Here is a 24,171-nt window from a genome sequence, read left to right on the forward strand (position 1 = left end):
TAAAAAGTAAAAAGATTGACAATGAAAAATGACACAGAATGATTAAAATATTTCATTCAAATAAATGTTCATGGTTTGTATAATGTTTTTCATCTGACACGTCATGAAGCTCAGTGCAAGTGGTCCATTGTCTGTCCAAGTGGACAGAAACAGTGTCTGGTATGCTCTCTGCAGCAGATTGTTTGAGGAGGACCACCCTGAGGGCAAAGAGAACTGAGGAGAAGTTCCAGGAGATATACAGCCACGCAACTGAGATGATTACCAAGCTAAATCTTCAGCCCATGACCAAGCCCCACATCTACCGTCCAACTAAACGCTCCATTGGCAATGTCATACTGCACACACAACCCCAGAAGAACATTACAGAGCTGACTTCTTCAAGGTGCTGGATACTGAAGGAGAGGTTTGATCAGGTTGGTCTGAAAACACTGCTGTGGTGGACCAGTATCCTGAATTTAAACCAAAGGTCACTGAAGGTGCAGCTGAACATGTTTAAGCTCCAAAACACATACCCAACCAGTTCAGAGGCCGCAACTATTCTGAGGAATCAGTTGCCTGAACTTTGTGGCCTTTTCAACCAAGTAGAAGCACTTGTACGACTTCTTGTGGTTGTTCCTGCCTCTGCTGAAGAGGAGAGGAGCTTCGGTGCTCCGAGGAGGTTGAAGACCTGGCTGAGAAGCACAATGTTGCAGATTCACATTAACAGTCTGTGACATTCACAAAGAAATACTGGATAAAGTCAGAAAGGAAAACATTTGCCAGGAGTTTATCCTGGTGAATAAGTACAGGAAGCAAGTGTTTTGTTCTTTCGTGTGAGAAGACGAGACAGGACAGTATAGAAGGGTGGATAGTTAGGATACATGGAGAGATGTGATTGAAAGGATAGATGGAGGGCAAGGAAAAATGTTCTTTATATTAAAGTTAAATGTTTGTTTTTATGTTTGTGAGATAGTGTGACAATCTTGCAGCTTGTGTCCCAAATAAGTAGTGCATCTATTGTGTTATCAATTTTCCCATCCTTTTGGATTACAGAAGTAATGATTACAGATCGTTTTATATTTTCAGGTACAGCGGTTAGTTTGAAATAAGTTTATTTAACAGATTTTATTCACACACAAATTGGATTCAAATAAAACATTTGGAGTTGGCTAAATTAGTAATGTAAACAGAGCACAAACAATTAGCCTAAGTATATGAACTTATTTTAACTAAGTTAACAGTGCATAATTGTTTACAGTGACAGGAAGAAGCAGCATGAAAGTTCTTTGATTCTTTATTTTCTCCTCATTAATTCCACACAGCTTCAATAAAGGTTCAGCACATAAGCACAAATGAGTAGCCTACACTGGTGTTTGCATGGGTGTGTGGTCTAAAGCAAAGCATATAATAATATAAATCAATATATAACATAACAGAAACACAATTCAATAGGCTAACTAAACAGATGCATACAATGAGATGTAGCAGAAACACTTTCATGAACAATAAGCAACATCATTTGAATACACAAATCAATCACTACTTCTATGTAAAGCTTCCTTAAACAAGGAATATCAACCAACATAATACATTGACTTCATCAAACAGTTAACATGAGCTGAAGTACATAAATCAAGTTGGTACTATACGCACACATCAAACGTGAGGAAAGCATGCATGAGTCTGTTTGCTACACTCACTCACTCACTCACTCACTCCATGCGGACTGGTGTTTTCTATCGACGCTAATACTGAACGCCCCCTGCTGGAGATTGGCGGAGCAGCGTCTTAACGTGCTTTGACAGCGCGCTCTGTTTTTAGCTCAGTTTTTAGTCTTTATGTGTTCCTGGACTCAAAAAACTGTAGCATTTAAATTGCAATTAATTAATTAATTAACCTTTATGTATCCAGGCAAGTCACTTAAGAACAATATCTTATTTTCGACAACAGCCTGGCAGGAGAGATCTCCTGAAAGTCGAACAAACATGATGAACAGGCATCAATGAATTATTATATATTTTAAAATATGTGATATGTGTATTTTTAATTGAATCGACACACTACATTTGATCATTGAAAAAAAAAGTTTAGAAATTGTTTGGTTTGATTTCTTCCTGCCGTCGACTACTCAATGAAAGAACCATATTTGTATCGAGAGCATCGGTTCCGAGCAGACTGTGGAACATCTACGTTTACACTAGTAGTGCATTTTCGTTTTAAAACGCATACATTTAGCTACGGTTAAGCCTGCTGTTAGACTATTTAGACCCGTCAGTCAAGTCCGAAGCAAGACACACGCAAGTGACATATTGCGTTATGGCAACGAAGTCTCAGACTGACAGATACATAAAAATAAAGGTGAATTTAGGCTACTTTAGTTTTGAACGTATACGTTATCATGTTAATTATAATCAAATTGATTTTGTTTTATTGACCACAATATTATCACTGATATTTGTTTGAGATGGGCACATTTGATTAATTTTTTGGGGAAAATTAATGCACAGCAAGCCGTGGATTATTCCTTACATATAAGTTTATAAAGATATACATTTTCTGTCAAAACAATAGCAGTTATCTTTGCAAGTTTCATTCGAAAAAAAACATTCGAAAAAATCCCTTGGCAACCGGCCGACGCGCGTCACTACTCGTGACGTCACAGGCAGAGTCGCCCATAGAACTCTTCTCTGGTTTTCGAGCAGTTCAGTTGATTTCTGGTCTGGTAGTACAAGCGATCTGACTAGTATTTCTGTTACATCTGTGGTGAAAAATTGCTCTAATTGTTTTATATCTCTCGATCTGTGTTATATCTCATGATTTTTAGTATTTCATTTCGATCTGTGCTATTTACGTTCAGTGAACTTGTGATAAGTTAGTGACAGAACATCAGAGAGACATCTGGAGCAATGGGTCAGTGCAAATCTCACAGTTACATTCTAAAGGAAGATGCTGCTGCATCTGTGTCGCCAAGGCCTGTCCCAGAGAAAGTAGAGAAGAAGAAGAAAGGGAAGTTCCTTAGATGGGTTTTGTCTTGGAAATCCAAGAAAACTTCCACCGAAGCCCAACAGAGTCAGTGCAGAAATGACAGCAGCCAACAGCCTGAGAGATGCTCTGATGGGGAAGCTGAACACAACAGCGACACTGAACACAATTCAGTGTACAGCTGGCACAGCTGTGTGTCTTCTCCCGCCAGTGTGCCGGATGGTGATAAAGACACTACCAGGCATGAGCAAAGTGGCATCAGCACACACAACAGCAATCCTTCTCTGACTGTGCCATCTATGACTGAGGAGAACATCAACTCAGCTTCGACATCGGATGACATTTCTTGGAAGAATGAGGATGAAATTATCCATATAAGTTCAAAGGGAAGGACAGGTCAGTTTATATAACAAGCCCCAAGATGACTCATAAAATGTGCAAAAAGTACCTCAGTTTTAACATCTTTTTCTGGACATTGTCTTTATTATCCAAATGAAAATGTGAACTGAGGATGGATTTTGGTTGTGTGAGGCACCACAATAATGTGTCCATTCTACAGCTATTTTTAATCTGCATTTTTTTATGTTTTTTTGTGGTTTATACTGTAAATTTTGTATGTCCCTCTTTTTTTTAACAGGGGACGTCTTCCAGCACTATGAAACTATGAAAATGCTGGGTAGAGGATCATATGGATGCGTCTACGACGGGATCCGTTTGTCTGATTCACGAAAGGTAGTTTTTTTGCACTCTTGGAAGTTGGAATTTAAATTCATTAAAAGTTACATCAAGGTTAATTACTGGAATCATGTGACCTCTGCACATATAGTTAATTAATTGTAAAACATTCTTACAAAAAAAATCTTATTTTTTCTTTTCCTTGGAGAACAGGTGGCACTCAAATATGCGCTGAAGACAGAAGCCATGGAAAATGTCCGTATTGTAAGTAGGCAATTCCTCTCTTCGTTTTATTACTCTCAGAGTACACAGTCACATTAATAATAAAACAAAATTTTGCAGTCACAAAAGGACCATTGTCAATAGCGTATGAACTTCCGAACCAAGCAGCTTTCTGTTAGTCAGCACAGTTCATTCGCGTGACTTTACCCTCACGCAAAAATTCCCATTAAAATGACAAAATTTTGCCCTGAAAATTTTTGCCGGTCGACAGTAAAAGTGACCGAAACTTTAGTAACTATTTCCAGTATTTCAATTACTTAACTCTTCAAACCTATACTTACCCAAATGCAGGACATAATTCTGTAGTAATTCATTTAAATTAAACCATGTCCCCTAATTATCTCACTTTTGTATAACTATTATCTCTCCTGTAGGGTCTATTCGGCAAATCCCCTCCAAATGAGGTCGCTATGATGGCTCTTATGAACAAAAATCCCAGTGTTCCTCAAATAATAAAGCTGCTGGACTGGTACGAGACACCAGAGGAATATGTACTGGTCTTAGAGCGGCCCACGCCATGTGTAGATATGAGGATATTTTTATGGCAAAATGGTGGCATACTCAAGGAATCGACGGCACGAGCTGTGATGCGTCAGGTTGTCACTGCTGCAAGAATATGCAGTGAGAGGGGCGTCCACCACAGCGACATCAAACTGGAAAACCTGCTCATCAACCCAAACACCTTGCAGGTCAAATTAATAGACTTCGGTTGTAGCAAACGCTTGAAGAAGTCTTCTTATTCGAAATTCTGTGGTACGTATTATTCCACAAATCTATGGTGAATAAATCGACAAAAAGCTATGGAAATACAAATTCATTGCAATGGACGAAATCTTGTTCTTTCTTCCAGGCACAAGAGTTTATGCTCCCCCTGAGTGGGTCAGGCATGGAAAGTATCATGGCAAGCCTGCAACAGTGTATTCTTTAGGCGTACTGATGTTCAAGATGCTGTCTGGGAAGTATCCTAGCGAGAACCATCCTAGCGAGAACCTCCCTCAGATGTTTGGTGAGCCCTGGTACACAGAAGACATTTCCAAAGGTGAGAGGATGTGGACGGGTCATACAGGAACTTTTATTACTGCTTAAAATAATATGATCAGTTACACAAAGTATAACACTTACAATAATAACCGGACATCACTCCCCTCTTCACAGAATCCAGAGATCTGATCTCTTCATGCATGGAAAGGGATCCAGCCAAGCGGATTAATATGGAAAAGATCCTCCTCCACGACTGGTTCCAGGTATCGATCCTCACCTAAAAATGTTTGGAAATAAGATACCGTCATGAGAGGAAGAACGAGAAACAAAAGAAACCCAGAGAGTAGGTAAAGAAAAAACCTTATGTGCCTAAAAGAAAAGTAAGCGCTTTGAGGTCTCAGAAAAAGCGCTATATAAATGTAACGAATTATATATATATATATATATATATATATATATATATGTGTGTGTGTGTGTATATCCATATATGCAATCACAGGTCAAAGCACAGCTTACATGCACTATATTGGTTGACGTTGAGACGCTATAGTCGCGGGACAAAACACCGCTCTTCCGTTCCGATAACAACATTAAACAGGTTCTCCCCACTCAGTGAATCACCCACTGAGAATCCTGTTGATTGTGCCCTAGTTATTGGTGATTCTATTACACGGAACGTGAAAATAGAGACACCAGCCACCATAGTCACATGTTTGCCGGGAGCCAGAGCGCCTGACATCAAAGCAAATTTAAAAGTGCTGCTGGCTAATGCTAATCGTAAATTCTCTAAGATTATTATTCACATCGGCACAAATGATGTTTGACTCCGCCAGTCGGAGATCACCAAAATTAATATTAAAGAGGTGTGTGAACTTGCAAGTACGATGTCAGGCACTGTAATTTGCTCTGGCCCCCTTCCTGTTCGCAGGAGTGATGAGATAGTTAGTAGATTGTGTTCACTCAATGGCAAAATAATATAGAATTCATAGACAATTGGAAAAGTTTTTGGGGCAGACCTGACCTGTTGAAAAGAGATGGTATTCATCCCTCCTGGGATGGTGCTGCTCTTCTCTCCAGTAATTTGGCTCATAGTCTTAGAGATAAAACATGACAATCTGGGGCTGGTTTCACAAAGATAGACTTTGACCATGGCTTAGATATAGTAGATAGTCAGACTTCAGATAGACATCTAAATCAGACCGTTGCACAAAGCACTTAAGACTCTGACTATCTTAAGTAGGACTACACTGCAATGCATTCTGGGTAAAATAAGACATTTTCAAAACAAAAAACATGGCGGATCGAGTAAGCGCATTCAACCGCTCAGGGGTGCGTTTCCCGTACAACTATATAGCTCGCTGCTTAAAGCCACACTAAGTAGAAATTGTGTTTTTGTCAAACAGCGACCCCTAGAGTCGCTGTGGAATTATATTATAAAATTTTTACATGATTGCAGCTAAATCACAAGTAAATAGTCTATAGTCTAGGCCTACTGTATAATTTTAATTTGTGTTGTTTTTATTGGAATGTAAACATTACAAAATGCCAGATAACATCAATTAAGTTAAATGTACGTCGCATTATTTCATAACATTGGCCGTTATGATGTCATTAGACATGATTATTGCAATTTATCATAATAGTTTGCAAATTGTGCTCGTTTACACTATTTACAACCTCTACGTTAGGCTTATTTATGATAATTATGTGAGATATTGAAAGCTGTTCTCATGATAATCGCAGGAATCAACGTCAACAGCGTCGTCTGATATCCCTCAGGACTACGTGATAAATACACCTCACAACACCTGAGTTCAGCTGGCAAACTAATTCGTGAGGCATAGCTATCTGATTTATCAAAACGATTCCATTTACACCTGGTCACATAAATGTATTTTTGCGAAACGGATTTAAATTCGATCTTCAATTCTCACGCTATATGCAGATTTAATGGAGTGCACGTCACCGAGATATGAGCTGCATTTTATAGATCATCAGCTAAAATTTCAAAATCAAAGACCGCAATAAGAGAGAGCAGTAACAGCCCTGGTAAGATCATTTCGTTTCTTTACTTTTAATGATGAAGATTGTGTGTTAAGCGTCTGCGACTTACTTTCACTTTGATTTGCGATAGTTTGCACGTTGGCTTGATGCAGTTGCTCATCTGCGGTGATGCGTGTTCCAGCGCGTTCTGGATATAACATAATAGCCTATACAACGCTCTCACACGTTTTTTTATTTATTTATTTTTAGCATTTTTGGGAGGAGTACAATTTACATATGTGGTTTCAACAACCATATGCATTTACACTTGTCCAGTTTCGTCTGGAATGCGTCTGATCTCCTCCTGAAGTGGTTTGAGGGATCGGATTCAAATCCGTCTCAAATGCTTTTCGGAGGGCATTTAAACCTGGACTTTTCACGATCGGATAGCTATCCGATCTGAGAAAATGCATTAAGTGGCCAGGTGTAAACAACCCCCATGATAAAAACATACGCACGAAAGCCGAAAACAAACGCTGGTTGGCCTCTCACGTCCAAATTTGACGAAGTGGTGGGGGAAGTGACGTATGCCGTAAAGCAGTCGAATTTTGTAGTTCTTTTTGTGCTCGTTACTACCCGAACACCGAAGTTACATAGTGCCAGTAAAAGCGATACAGACCCTGTCAGGCTATGGCAGACGTGTCATTCAACCTATTGTAAGTCGATGTACCATCACAAGGATCTTGGAAATATATTATGAAGGTTGAAAAGTTACATAGTGTCGCTTTAACTACCATAGTACGATGCATCGTTGGAGAAATCAACTACCCTTACGAAAAAAAAGTATACTTCAAGTTCATTTTATGAAGTATACTTGAGTAATGTTCAAGTATATTTTTAAGTATACTTTATGTAGTAAGTATACTAATGTCAATATGTACTAGTAGTAAACTTGTAAGTGTACTATTTTAATACCGCTTGGGACTAAATTGGCCCACTTGAAGTATATAAAAGTATATGTTTAAGTGTACTATAAGTGTAACAGTAGTAAACTTTAAGTGCACAACTAGTTTATAATTATGTTTCTCATTTGTACTGCAAGTGAACTTATGAGTATACTAGTAGTTTACTATTTTAATACTTGTAGCAACTTTGAAGTATACTCTCAGTAAACTACTAGTTTAGTAGTTTTATACTACAAGTTTTATTTTAATGTACTCTCAGTAAACTACTAGTTTAGTAGTTTTATACTACAAGTTTTCTTTAAGTGAACTTAACATTATACTTATAGTTTACCATTTATATATTATTTTTACTCTTTTAGTGTACTCTCAGTAAACTACTAGTTTAGTAGTTTTATTCTACAAGTTTTGTTTTAATGTACTCTCAGTAAACTACTAGTTTAGTAGTTTTATTCTACAAGTTTTCTTTAAGTGAACTTAACATTATACTTATAGTTTACTATTTATATACAATTTTTGCAGTTGCAGTAGGCCTATACTACTATGTTCAAATGTAATTTTTTTATACTTGAAAAATACCTTTAACTCTACTTTAATTTTAAAAACATTTTATTAGCTTCATGCATCCTTTTTTATCAACACTTGAATGTCAGTAAGTTTCATAAAGGCAACATTTTAAACAAAATAGTTGAGAAAATCACATTTTTGTCAAAGACTACGCCTTGATCAGATCCAGAACGATGATCAAAACACAGGTGGAGTAGATCGAGTCCAACACCCCCAAAGCTTCACAGTCGTTTTCTCTTCATGGGTTAGGCCTACGCACGCTTCATTTCATTTGGAAACATTAAGCAGTTTGGATTTACAAGCTGTTTAATGTTTGATATTACATTATTTTACATTTGAGTGAGCACTCTTCTATCACTTGTTTCAGCTTCTTCTTCTCCTGTGTTTTGATCCAGAGATTCTGTACTAGAAGATGTGTCATAGCGCCCCCTACCGTATACCAGTGAAAACATGGATAGCTGGAAAATTCAGTCAATGGTGGAGAAAAGTTAAATTAAAGTAAATATGTACACTACCAGTGGACTAGCCTACACAAAAATTCAGATACGCAGAATTAGAAACATATCTGTTTTATATCAATATTTTAATCATATTTTCAAACAAAGTTTCATAAGACTGTATATGAAAAACAATGTAAAAAAAAGTATATTTAATAGGCTACTCGATCAAAAGAGTTAACACAACTACAAGCCAAGTATACTTTCAATAATTCAAATTTTAAGTATATCTCGATCAAAAGATTGAGTACAAGTATAGGCCAAATATACTTGTACTTTTCTCTCAGTATAAGTCAAGTACACTTAAGTGTAATTAAGTATATTTTTGAGAAGTATATAAAATGTAGACTGAAAGTATGCTTTCTTCTTTTTAGTTGAAAAGAAGTATACTAATAGAACACTTGAATAAACTTATTTTCCATGCTTATTTTATTTACTCTATAAGCTATTCCACCCGAAAGTTTGTTACTATATAAAGCTGAACATGTTAGTTTATAAGACGGTGTGTAATATTATGTTTTAAAAAAAGTATTTAATAAGCTACTCAATCAAAATAGTAAACACAAGTACAAGCCAAGAATACTTAGAATACTTAATTATACTTTTAAGTATATCTCGATCAACAAGTATAGGCTAAATATACTTAGACTTTTCTGTCAGTATAAGTCAAGTATACTTAAGTGCAATTTGAAGTATATTTCTGAGAAGTATATAAAGTATATTTCTGAGAAGTATATAAAAAGTAGACTGAAAGTATACTTTCTTATTTTTAGTTTAAAAGAAGTATACTAATAGAACACTTGAATAAACTTCTTTTTCGTAAGGGTAGCTAGTCACGACTGTTTCCCGAAACCGTCTGTCGCAAAGTATCGTTCAACCACGTTGGTTTATGACGTCTCGCACGTGGTGGACTAATAACTTATTTTAATTAATCTGTTTGAGATCGAATTAACGCTAGATTTTGTCATATAAGTTACAGACATGGCATCTGAAGACCATTTCAAATTTTTCTCAGTTATTTTGCTTTATTACCAGTTTCAATATTTGGCTCGTTCTTACATAGTAGAGCACGTTCGCACATGCGCAGTCTTCAAAAACGGTGCTTTAAATCTCTTGACAAACTAAAAGACGTAAATTACATTTGTATGTATTCTAAATAAATAACACAGGTTGTACTGAATGTCAGCTTGCTTATTTTGCTAAAGATAAGGATTTATTCAGTCTACATCTCATGTAAACTAGAAACTATGCTTCTAACCACAGCTCGAGAGCTGTCGTTCCAACCACACAAGTTTGCGATGCTGTTTGCGAACGTTCGTTGGAACGATGGTTTCGGGAAACACCAAATCGTTGAACTATGCTGATAACGACGGAACTTGCGAACATAGTTGGCTAACGATGCTTTCGGGAAACGCACCCCAGTGCAGTTTACCCCAGCGGAAAATATGTGTTTGTTGGAGTATAACAGTTACTAGGACATTTTACTTGGGAAATTTAGCGGAGAATGTAGTAACAAGAAGAAATGTTTAATTTGGAAAAAGATTGCTTCGACAGTTAAAGGGATAGTTCGGCCAAAAGTGATATTAAACCCATGATTTACTCACCTTCAAGCCGTTCGAGATGCATATGTCAATCATTTTTCAGACGAACACATTTTCAGTTATTTTAGAAAATGTCTTAGATCTTTCAGTGGTTATAATGTCAAGTTATGGGGTCCACCTCCTTCAAGTCCCAAAAATGTGCATGCATCCTTCACAAAAGTAATCCATCCGGCTCCAGGGGGATAAACGAAGGCCTTCTGAGGATAATCCATGCGGTTTTGTCGTAAAAATATACATATTTAAAACTTTATAAATGAAAATAACTGGCTTCCGGCAACGGTCGACACTAGTTCACGAGAGATGGATGCCGGCGTAGGACGTAGCGTAGGAACCGTCGTGACGTAGAACGAACGCTATGCTACGTCCTACGGTTATATTACATTATAACCACTGAAAGATCTAAGACATTTTCTAAAATAATGTGTTCATCTGAAAATGTGTTCGTCTGAAAAATGATTGACATATGCATCTCGAACGGCTTGAGGGTGAGTAAATCATGGGTTTAATATCATTTTTAACAGGCGACGTCTTGCAGAACTATGAAACTATGAAAATGCTGGGTCAAGGATCATATGGATCTGGCTACGAAGAGATCCGTTTGTCTGATTCATGAAAGGTAGTTTTTTTGCACTCTTGGAAGTTGGAATTTAAATTCATTAAAAGTTACATCAAGGTTAATTACTGGAATCATGTGACAAAAAATGACAAAATTTAAAATGACAAAATTTTGCCCTGAAAAACTTTGCCGGTCGACAGTAAAAGTGTCAGTATAAAACTTTAGTAACTATTTCCAGGGTCAACCATTAAATGTATCATGGCAAGCATTCAACAGTGTATTCTTTAGGCATACTGATGTTCAAGATGCTGTCTGGGAAGTATCCTCGCGGGAACCTCCCTCAGATGTTTGGTGAGCCCTGCTACACAGAAGACATTTCCAAAGGTGAGAGCATGTGGACATACAGGAACGTTTATTACTGCTTAAAATAATATGATCAGTTACACAAAGTGTAACACTTACAATAATAACTGGACATCTCTCCCCTCTTCACAGAATGCAGAGATCTGATCTCTTCATGCATGGAAAGGGATCCAGCCAAGCGGATTAATATGGAAAAGATCCTCCTCCACGACTGGTTCCAGGTATCAAATAAGATAAGTAGGTAAGGAAATAAGATACCGTCATGAGAGGAAGAACGAGAAACAAAAGAAACCCAGAGAGTAGGTAAAGAAAAAACCTCATGTGCCTAAAAGAAAAAAGGTAAGGAAAGGAAGTACAGTGCTGGTCAGAATTATTTGCCCCCTTGGTAAATATGATCAAAGATGGCTGTAAAAAATAAATCTGCATTGTTTATCCTTTTGATCTTTCATTCCAAAAATTCGCAAAAATCTGACCTTTCATTGAAGTAAAAGAATTACAATTAAGAGAAAAGGTAACGAAAGGTTAGATGAAGCAGACACACTCTGTCAGTTCAAAGCTAGACTAAAAACACATCTCTTTGACCTAGCATACACATAACACATTATAGACTTCTATAATTCAATGTTAGGCTGCATTGATCAGGTACATCCTGATGTACTCGTTACATCATAAGAAGAATGGCATCTACACAAATTTTTGTGTTTTTGTTTATCCCGAGGTTTTACCGCAGCCTGCCGGATCCAAGCTGTATCCAGATCTGATGAAGGACCCGCGCCTGGACCCGATGTCATAGTGGGGTGCTAAAGTGAAAACCTGGCTAAAACCAGACAATTATATTACTTTAAATGAGTCCACCCCGCAAGATTACTGTTATATAAACATGAACCTCGTCTGAAAGGCAAAGGGGGAGGTGTTGCTGTAATTTATAGTAATATCTTCAGAATTACTGAGAAGTCTTGTTTTAAATATAATTCTTTTGAAGTGTTGTTGCTAAATGTAACACTTTCTAGTGTAAATGATAAATCACGTTTAACATTTGTGCTGGCTACTGTATACAGGCCACCAGGGCACCATAAAGACTTTATCAAAGAATTTGCTGATTTTCTATCAGAGTTAGTATTGGCTGCAGATAAAGTACTAATTGTTGGTGATTTTAATATACATGTAGATAACGAAAAAGATGCATTGGCATTTAAAGACATTCTGAACTCTATTGGAGTTAGACAACATGTGTCAGGACCTACTCATTCTCGTAATCATACTCTAGATCTAATATTATCACATGGAATCAATGTTGATGCCGTTGAAATTCTGCAGCAGAGCGATGACATCTCAGATCATTATCTAGTCTCGTGTAAACTTCATTTAGCCAAGGTTGCAAAGTCGACTCCGTGTTCCAAATATGTTAGACCTATCAATTCTTCTTTTTTTTGCCCAACTTATTATTATTGTGGGGTTAGATGAAGCAATAAAGCTGTAGAGTTTGGATATAAGTTTTCTTGGGTGGTTTGCTATTTCCAATAACTGTTCACTGATTTTAGAAGGCTGTAGGGTGTTAGTTAAAGTTATTTTGCTTTGAATTAAGGATTTAAGCTGTTGGTAGTGGAGAAATTGGTTTCTCCCGATCCCGAATTTCTGGACAATTGAGGTAAATGACATATATTTATGATTTTCAAATACGTGGTGAAGGTGGGTGATGCCATTTTGTTGCCATTTGGGGAAGTGGATCGGTTCATTGTGAAGACGGAGGTCAGGGTTGTGCCAGATGGGGGTATACCTACATGGTGCTAGGGGTGATTTGGTGATTTTGTTGGTTTTCCACCAGGCTGCCAGAGTTGTTGCAATTGTAATGTTATGATAGAAGTCCAGTTTTTTGATTGACTGTGGTAGAAAGGGGAGGTCTGCAATTGAGTTGGGGGAGCACAAGTATTGCTCAAGGTAAAGCCATGGGTTGGAATGTGTCTGTTGTTGAGTCCATTTATATAGGTACTGTAATTGGTTTGCCAGGTAGTAGTGCATGACATTTGGTGCTTCAAGTCCGCCTAAGTGTTTTGTGTTTTGGAGTGTTGTAAGTGCTATCCTTGGTTTTTTATTTTTCCAATAGAAGTGAGTGGTGAGGGAATCTAGTTTTTTTAACCAATAGTCTGTCGGGGTAATCGGAATCATTGAAAATAGGTAATTGATCTGGGGGAGTATCTTCATTTTGATTGTTGCGATACGGCCTATGAGTGTGAGTGGGAGCTTGTTCCATCGTTTATAATCATCTTCTATTTTCTTGAGGAGTGAGGCATAGTTGAGATTGTAAAGCTCTGACAGCCTGGGGGAAATTGATATACCTAAGTACTTGATGTTACCCGTGTTGAGGGGAAGGGAGGGGTCATGAGCTGCAGAGTGAACATTGAATGCTTCGTTGAGGGATTGTCATGGAGTTCGTAAGTATAATAGTAAATCATCTGCATATAGACTAATTTTGTTTTGAGAGTTGTTGACTTGGATTCCTTTAATTTTGTTGTTTTGGCGTATTGCTGCTGCAAGTGGTTCGATGAATATGGCAAAAAGGGATGGAGAGAGTGGGCATCCCTGTCTGGTTCCTTGGTGCAGAGTGAAGCTTGGTGAAGTGATCCCATTTGTGACGACTGCGGCCCTTGGAGAAGTGTATAGTGTTGTTATCCATTGGATGAACGACTCTCCAAAACCAAATTTACGGAGGGTGGTGAATAAGAATGTCCAGTTGACCTTGTCGAATGCTTTTTCTGCGTCTAGTGATGCAACTATAGTTTTTTGTGGCTGTCCTTGTGCAATGCTGATGAGATTGAAAAGTCTGCGAATATTGTCTTTTGCGATTCTGTTTTTGATGAAGCCTGTCTGGTCTGGGTGAATTAGTGAATGCATAACTGTTTCAATCCTGGTTGCTAGAGTCTTTGTGATCATTTTCAGATCAGTGTTGATTAATGATAATGGGCGGTAACTAGAGGGGTGTGTTGGGTCCCTGTTGGGTTTCAGAAAAACAGTAATGAGCGCTGTGTTCATATGTGTGGGAATGGTACATGTGGTTTGGATTTCTGTGAGTAATTTGTTGAAAGTTGGTGATAAGATGTCCCAAAAGTGTTTGTAGAATTCTGCCGGTAGTCCGTCGGGTCCAGGTGATTTATTGTTTTGCATGCTTTGTAAGGCTTTGATAAGTTCTTCAGGGGTGATGCTGGGTTGTTCTAAAACGTTTGCTTGTTCTGTGGTTAATGAAGGAAGGTCCAGATTGTTAAGAAAGGAGTCAATTTCAGATTGTAGAGGTTGGGTGCCAGTAGTGTACAAAGAGCTGTAGAAATGGCGAAAAGAGTTATTGATTTCTTGAGGGTCCTGCGTAGTTTTACCTGAAGTGTCCAGAATTGATGGGATGAGTGATTTGTCTTTTTTGAGTGATTTGTCTTACTTCTTCAGATGGGGCGGTAGACTGTGGATTGCTAAGCAGTTTTATTTTCTGCTCAAGGGTGTTTTCCAATTGTTGTTGCTGTTTTTTCTTGTGTGATGAATATGATATAATTATGCCTCTCATGACTGCTTTGCCCGATTCCCAAAGTGTTGATGGTGAGATTTCTGGAGAGTCGTTCATCTCCAGAAAGGATGCCCACTCTCTTTTTATAACAGTGGTAAAATTAGGGTCCTCTAGGAGAGAAGTGTTGAAGTGCCATCTTGTAGAGGTTTTCTTCTGTGCTGGGATGTTTAATGTTAAAGATACAGGAGCTTGATCACTGATAATAATTGAATGGATAGTATTTTCTGATATCTGTTGAATTAATGAGTTGCTAACCAGAAAAAAATCTATTCTAGAGGAAGAACGGTGGGCTGAAGAGGCATAGGAATATTCTCTTAAAGGGTTAGTTCACCCAAAAATGAAAATTCTGTCAGTAATTACTCACCCTCATGTTGTTCCAACCGCGTAAGACCTTCGTTGATCTTCGGAACACAAATTAAGATATTTTTTTGATGAAATCTGAGAGCTGATCACTTCTCCTTAGGCTGCTAGGTGGCCCAAACTTGCTGGCCCAGAAAAGTTATTAAAGAGATCGTTAATATAGTCCAAGTGACTACAGTGGCTCAATCTTAGGTATATCAAGCGACGAGAATACTTTTTGTACGCAAAAACAAACAAAAATAACGACTTTATTCCACTATTCATTTCCTTCTCTCTGGGCCTCTAGTTGTGCGTCACACACATGACCAGTGTCGGCCAATAGTGAGCCTACGTGGTGACGTGTAACACAGACGCGCTGCGCAAAAACACTACGAGGCCCAGAGAGAAGAAAATGAATAGTGGAATAAAGTCGTTATTTTTGTTTGTTTTTGCGCACAAAAAGTATTCTCGTCGCTTGATATACTTAAGATTGAGCCACTGTAGTCACTTGGACTATATTAACGATCTCTTTAATAACTTTTCTGGGCCAGCAAGTTTGGGCCACCTAGCAGCCTAAGGAGAAGTGATCAGCTCTCAGATTTCATCAAAAATATCTTAATTTATGTTCCGAAGATGAACGAAGGTCTTACGCGGTTGGAACAACATGAGGGTGAGTAATTACTGACAGAATTTTCATTTTTGGGTGAACTAACCCTTTAAGAGAATATTCCTATGCCTCTTCAGCCCACCGTTCTTCCTCTAGAATAGATTTTTTTTCTGGTTAGCAACACATTAATTCAACAGATATCAGAAAATACTATCCATTCAATTATTATCAGTGATCAAGCTCCTGTATCTTTAACATTAAACATCCCAGCACAGAAGAAAACCTCTACAAGATGGCACTTCAACACTTCTCTCCTAGAGGACCCTAATTTTACCACTGTTATAAAAAGAGAGTGGGCATCCTTTCTGGAGATGAACGACTCTCCAGAAATCTCACCATCAACACTTTGGGAATCGGGCAAAGCAGTCATGAGAGGCATAATTATATCATATTCATCACACAAGAAAAAACAGCAACAACAATTGGAAAACACCCTTGAGCAGAAAATAAAACTGCTTAGCAATCCACAGTCTACCGCCCCATCTGAAGAAGTAAGACAAATCACTCAAAAAAGACAAATCACTCATCCCATCAATTCTGGACACTTCAGGTAAAACTATGCAGGACCCTCAAGAAATCAATAACTCTTTTCGCCATTTCTACAGCTCTTTGTACACTACTGGCACCCAACCTCTACAATCTGAAATTGACTCCTTTCTTAACAATCTGGACCTTCCTTCATTAACCACAGAACAAGCAAACGTTTTAGAACAACCCAGCATCACCCCTGAAGAACTTATCAAAGCCTTACAAAGCATGCAAAACAATAAATCACCTGGACCCGACGGACTACCGGCAGAATTCTACAAACACTTTTGGGACATCTTATCACCAACTTTCAACAAATTACTCACAGAAATCCAAACCACATGTACCATTCCCACACATATGAACACAGCGCTCATTACTGTTTTTCTGAAACCCAACAGGGACCCAACACACCCCTCTAGTTACCGCCCATTATCATTAATCAACACTGATCTGAAAATGATCACAAAGACTCTAGCAACCAGGATTGAAACAGTTATGCATTCACTAATTCACCCAGACCAGACAGGCTTCATCAAAAACAGAATCGCAAAAGACAATATTCGCAGACTTTTCAATCTCATCAGCATTGCACAAGGACAGCCACAAAAAACTATAGTTGCATCACTAGACGCAGAAAAAGCATTTGACAAGGTCAACTGGACATTCTTATTCACCACCCTCCGTAAATTTGGTTTTGGAGAGTCGTTCATCCAATGGATAACAACACTATACACTTCTCCAAGGGCTGCAGTCGTCACAAATGGGATCACTTCACCAAGCTTCACTCTGCACCAAGGAACCAGACAGGGATGCCCACTCTCTCCATCCCTTTTTGCCATATTCATCGAACCACTTGCAGCAGCAATACGCCAAAACAACAAAATTAAAGGAATCCAAGTCAACAACTCTCAAAACAAAATTAGTCTATATGCAGATGATTTACTATTATACTTACGAACTCCATCACAATCACTCAACGAAGCATTCAATGTCATCAACAAATTCTCAAAAGTCTCTCACTACACAATCAACTGGAACAAATCAACTATACTTCTGCTTTTAGGAGACGATGTGGACTCTGCAGCTCATGACCCCTCCCTTCCCCTCAACACGGGTAACATCAAGTACTTAGGTATATCAATTTCCCCCAGGCTGTCAGAGCTTTACAATCTCAACTATGCCTCACTCCTCAAGAAAATAGAAGATGATTATAAACGATGGAACAAGCTCCCACTCACACTCATAGGCCGTATCGCAACAATCAAAATGAAGATACTCCCCCAGATCAATTACCTATTTTCAATGATTCCGATTACCCCGACAGACTATTGGTTAAAAAAACTAGATTCCCTCACCACTCACTTCTATTGGAAAAATAAAAAACCAAGGATAGCACTTACAACACTCCAAAACACAAAACACTTAGGCGGACTTGAAGCACCAAATGTCATGCACTACTACCTGGCAAACCAATTACAGTACCTATATAAATGGACTCAACAACAGACACATTCCAACCCATGGCTTGACCTTGAGCAATACTTGTGCTCCCCCAACTCAATTGCAGACCTCCCCTTTCTACCACAGTCAATCAAAAAACTGGACTTCTATCATAACATTACAATTGCAACAACTCTGGCAGCCTGGTGGAAAACCAACAAAATCACCAAATCACCCCTAGCACCATGTAGGTATACCCCCATCTGGCACAACCCTGACCTCCGTCTTCACAATGAACCGATCCACTTCCCCAAATGGCAACAAAATGGCATCACCCACATTCACCACGTATTTGAAAATCATAAATATATGTCATTTACCTCAATTGTCCAGAAATTCGGGATCGGGAGAAACCAATTTCTCCACTACCAACAGCTTAAATCCTTAATTCAAAGCAAAATAACTTTAACTAACACCCTACAGCCTTCTAAAATCAGTGAACAGTTATTGGAAATAGCAAACCACCCAAGAAAACTTATATCCAAACTCTACAGCTTTATTGCTTCATCTAACCCCACAATAACCCTGCCCAAGGGGAAGTGGGAAAGCGACCTCATGCTATCTCCCGACCCGGATTTCTGGACACAGATCTGCAGGAATACCTTTACTATGACCACCAACACCAATTTACAACTCATACAATATAAAACCATCCACCGAACTCACATCACTCAGAGCAAACTATTTAAAATGGGATTATCTGACACAGACACCTGCTCACAGTGCACCTCTGGGAGCACAGACACCTATCTCCACGCCACTTGGCTTTGCCAGCCTGTTCACTCTCTCTGGATCACATTTACCAACACACTATCTTCGATCCTGGACTGCGGAGTCCCATTGTCTCCTGCACTCTGTCTCCTAGGAGATACTTCAGAAACAAAAAGAAGAAGTGATAGGTCTAACATATTTGTAACACGGAGTCGACTTTGCAGCCTTGGCTAAATGAAGTTTACACGAGACTAGACAATGATCTGAGATGTCATCGCTCTGCTGCAGAATTTCAACGGCATCAACATTGATTCCATGTGATAATATTAGATCTAGAGTATGATTACGAGAATGAGTAGGTCCTGACACATGTTGTCTAACTCCAATAGAGTTCAGAATGTCTTTAAATGCCAATCCCAATGCATCTTTTTCGTTATCTACATGTATATTAAAATCACCAACAATTAGTACTTTATCTGCAGCCAATACTAACTCTGATAGAAAATCAGCAAATTCTTTGATAAAGTCTTTATGGTGCCCTGGTGGCCTGTATACAGTAGCCAGCACAAATGTTAAACGTGATTTATCATTTACACTAGAAAGTGTTACATTTAGCAACAACACTTCAAAAGAATTATATTTAAAACAAGACTTCTCAGTAATTCTGAAGATATTACTAGATATTACCCCCTCCCCCTACCCCTACCCCTACATATCATGGGTACCTATCTTAGGTACAAATAGCACATCTTACATACTATCTACATTCAATCATGCAAACACTTAAACTGATAACATGGAATGTACGTGGCTTTCATACCACCCCTAAGAAAATTAAAGTAATCAACCACCTCGTTAAATTAAGGGCAGATATTTGCTTCTTATAAGAAACACACTTAACAGATACAGAACTACAACATCTCCATTTCAAACAATTCGACAAAATATTCTCATCTACATTTAATAGCAAGCAAAGAGGCGTTTCTATCTTGATAAACAAAAACATAGGCTTCACTCTTAATTCCTCAATTTCAGATCCAGAAGGAAGATTTATTATCATCAATATATCAATCAATCACTTAACTTTTACACTAGCAAACATTTACGCTCCAAACAATGATGACCCACTTTTCTTTCATAATCTCTTCTCTCTGTTGTACAATTCCACAAATCTCATAGTAGCCGGAGATTTCAATACTGTTCTCAACCCATCATTTGACCATACACACAACCACAGTAACACACGAACTTGTCACTCATCAGAAGTAATTAAACAATACATGACGGATTATGGCCTTGGCGATAGCTGGAGAGCAAGGAACCCACTGTTAAAGGGTTAGTTCACCCAAAAATGAAAATTCTGTCAGTAATTACTCACCCTCATGTTGTTCCAACCGCGTAAGACCTTCGTTCATCTTCGGAACATAAATTAAGATATTTTTGATGAAATCTGAGAGCTGATCACTTCTCCTTAGGCTGCTAGGTGGCCCAAACTTGCTGGCCCAGAAAAGTTATTAAAGAGATCGTTAATATAGTCCAAGTGACTACAGTGGCTCAATCTTAAGTATATCAAGCGACGAGAATACTTTTTGTGCGCAAAAACAAACAAAAATATTTACTTTATTCCCCTATTCATTTCCTTCTCTCTGGGCCTCTAGTTGGTTCACGTAGTGTTTTTGCGCTGCGCGTCACACACATGACCAGCGTCGGCCAATAGTGAGCCTACGTGGTGACGTGTAACACAGACGCGCTGCGCAAAAACACTACGAGGCCCAGAGAGAAGGAAATGAATAGTGGAATAAAGTCGTTATTTTTGTTTGTTTTTGCGCACAAAAAGTATTCTCGTCGCTTGATATACTTAAGATTGAGCCACTGTAGTCACTTGGACTATATTAACGATCTCTTTAATAACTTTTCTGGGCCAGCAAGTTTGGGCCACCTAGCAGCCTAAGGAGAAGTGATCAGCTCTCAGATTTCATCAAAAAATATCTTAATTTGTGTTCCGAAGATCAACGAAGGTCTTACGCGGTTGGAACAACATGAGGGCGAGTAATTACTGACAGAATTTTCATTTTTGGGTGAACTAACCCTTTAACAGTGGGTTCCTTGCTCTCCAGCTATCGCCAAGGCCATAATCCGTCATGTATTGTTTAATTACTTCTGATGAGTGACAAGTTCGTGTGTTACTGTGGTTGTGTGTACGGTCAAATGATGGGTTGAGAACAGTATTGAAATATCCGGCTACTATGAGATTTGTGGAATTGTACAACAGAGAGAAGAGATTATGAAAGAAAAGTGGGTCATCATTGTTTGGAGCGTAAATGTTTGCTAGTGTAAAAGTTAAGTGATTGATTGATATATTGATGATAATAAATCTTCCTTCTGGATCTGAAATTGAGGAATTAAGAGTGAAGCCTATGTTTTTGTTTATCAAGATAGAAACGCCTCTTTGCTTGCTATTAAATGTAGATGAGAATATTTTGTCGAATTGTTTGAAATGGAGATGTTGTAGTTCTGTATCTGTTAAGTGTGTTTCTTGTAAGAAGCAAATATCTGCCCTTAATTTAACGAGGTGGTTGATTACTTTAATTTTCTTAGGGGTGGTATGAAAGCCACGTACATTCCATGTTATCAGTTTAAGTGTTTGCATGATTGAATGTAGATAGTATGTAAGATGTGCTATTTGTACCTAAGATAGGTACCCATGATATGTAGGGGTAGGGGGAGGGGGGTTCCCAGGCTGGCTAGCTGGCTCGTTCAAACAGACACAAAACATAGATGGACAGGACACAAATATAAACGCTGATGTACTCGTTACATCATAAGAAGAATGGCATCTACGCTAATTTTTGTGTTTTTGTTTATCACGAGGTTTTATCGCAGTCTGCCGTATCCAGGCTGTATCCAGATCTGATGAAGGACCAGCGCCTGGATGCGACGACAACGCAGTCCTGAAGTGTCAACTAGTCTCTCCTCTTCCGCCGGATCTAGGCCGTATCCAGATCAGATGGTGGATCTGCACCTGGACCTAACCATGACGCATCCCTGAAGTGCCAGCCTCATCAGCATTTTGGTTCCTTGCCACTGTTGCCTTGGCTTTTGGCTTGCTTAGTTGTAGCAATATATTGTTCAATATATTGTTGTTGTTTTTGTACTGTTTTTCTAGGGGTTTCTTATATTCCTATAAATAGGAACATTGTGTGTACATTTAAGATAGGCCACTTAATTTATTATTGCAATATTCAAGTATGATACTAAATCCCACAGAAAAAAGGGCTTCTATTTGTGATGCACTGTCTTTGCATTTGAGCATTGCACATTTTAAACAGGACACACATTAGCCGAATAAATTTTAGCCAATACAAACATATTTATAGAAAACAGTTGACAATGAATAGACAGGAGTCCAATAATAGCAAACCGAATCACTTATTCTAAAAAGAATATCAAGTAGCCTGTAAGTAAGACGAATCCGACATATAATGAGGGCTGTGTTAACAGTAAAACGTCCGTCATTTAACAAATTTTTAAATCACGGATGGATAATACAAAATGCTTTCTGACATTTTGACAGAAAAAAACACAAGCAAGAACAAAATGTAAACTTAGCCCATCAATTTTCATTTTTACAATTATCTTCTCTCTCTGTGTGCGCACGTGTTTGTGAGAGAGAGCTCGCGCTTATCAGTAATCCACAAACCACAGCACTTTCATAATCACTAAGCCATAGCGATTTTTCATTTTTATTTTTATTTATTGTTCAGCATTACTTGAGCATTTTATAATTTTCATGGCTGAATGATGTCTTCCTCTTGAGTGACCATGGATGACGGAGTATTTTAACATAATCCATGGGATCCGTGTGATCATCGAATCCATAGGATTAAGTTAACAAAATACAATATTTAAACTTTCCACATCCACCCCAGGCCATTTACCTTCAGGAGTTATTACCGTGACTAACTGTACTGTCCTCGCTAATGAAATCAGTCAGACGGCTGGCCGCTAGTGATGGGCGATACTGCAAATTTCGGTATCGATCCGATACCAAGTAAATACAGGGCCAGTATCGCTGATATCGATACCGATACCGATACTTTTTTATTTTAAAAGCATGCACTTGAACTTGTATGCACTTTTCTGTGCTAGAGCAGTGTGTCATGGTTTATGAGGTGAATATACGTTTTCATGACTACTAGGCCTAAATATTTTGTGATTTGTGCTCTCAACTCGCCTGCAATAAGTCAGTGACTTTTACAAAACTACCCTAATTATAGTACTAGCCTACTAGTACTAGCCTACTGTTCAAAAGTTTGGGGTCTGTAAGATTAATTCTCTTCTGCATTTATTTGATCAAAAATACAGTAAAAACTGTAATATTATAATTTAACATAGGCTATCTGTTTTCTATGCCATAGTAAACTGTAATTTATTCATGTGATCAAAGCTGATTTTTTTTGGCATCATTACTCCAGTCATGATGATAATTCATTTTAAATATCTCAGATGTAAAGTTATTCGCTGTCAAAGTGACGCCAAAATGAATGGGAGTCAATGGAATGCTAACAGCAGGTGATGGTCTGCTAATCAATGGCGGCGCCGGGGAAGCTTCAGTTTCTGGCTGAAAGATTACCCCCTTGGCAATTACCAAACCGGTTCCGCCTTTATCACACTAATGTACATATTTTGCTACAGCAAATAAATAATATTAATTATGAAGGCTACATTCAAATAAATTGATAGTATAAAATTTTCTTCAAAACTATATCTAAATTTTTAATGCGTGTAGGATTAATGCTATTTAAAGGGATACTCCACTTTTTCTGGAAATATGCTTATTTTACTCCCCCAGAGTAAAACAGTTGAGTTTTACCGTTTTCGAATCCATTCAGCCGATCTCCGGGTCTGGCGGTACCTCTTTTAGCATAGCTTAGCATAGATCATTGAATCGGACAAGACCATTAGCATCTCTCTCAAAAAAATGACCAAAGAGTTTCTATATTTTTCCTATTTAAAACTTGACTCTTCTGTAGTTACCTTGTGTACTAAGACCGACGAAAAATGAAAAGTTGCGATTTTCTAGGCTGATATGGCTAGGAACTATACTCTCATTCCTGCGTAATAATCAAGAAACTTTGCTGCCGTACCATGGGTCCAGCAGGCGTAATGATATGATGCAGCGCCTGAAAATAGCTGGGGACTGTTGAATGAATGAATGCTGGGTAGGTGCCTGTAACGATGTTAAATAGGCTAGGCTATTTAATTAATCTTAGACAGTGCACACAGGAGGAGAATGACAGTCAACTATGAATATTATGCAAGCATTTTTGTAAATAGTAAAACGATTGACCATGAAAAATAACTAAATAAATGGTCGTACTGTGGTGAAATAATGGCGTATGTTTAACAGCCGATGCTTTCTCAGATCGGCTTGGGTTGGATTAA

The 24,171-nt window shown here is 38.2% G+C and overlaps 1 long non-coding RNA gene across 2 annotated transcripts; it reads right to left on the minus strand.

The window, feature by feature from the left end:
- Positions 1–4,658: 4,658 nt before the first annotated feature.
- Positions 4,659–11,637, minus strand: LOC309513117. Of its 2 annotated transcripts, XR_014211318.1 has the most exons (4): positions 11,528–11,637; positions 11,360–11,423; positions 5,041–5,176; positions 4,659–4,931 (listed from the first exon to the last, which is right to left on the minus strand). It is a non-coding gene; the product is annotated as an uncharacterized lncRNA (long non-coding RNA). The 2 variants fall into 2 exon arrangements; XR_014211319.1 differs by having other exon boundaries at positions 4,659–5,176.
- Positions 11,638–24,171: the final 12,534 nt, after the last annotated feature.

Source organism: Leuciscus leuciscus (genome assembly GCF_965113295.1).
Source record: "Leuciscus leuciscus genome assembly, chromosome: 13".
Taxonomy (NCBI): Eukaryota; Metazoa; Chordata; class Actinopteri; order Cypriniformes; family Leuciscidae; genus Leuciscus; species Leuciscus leuciscus.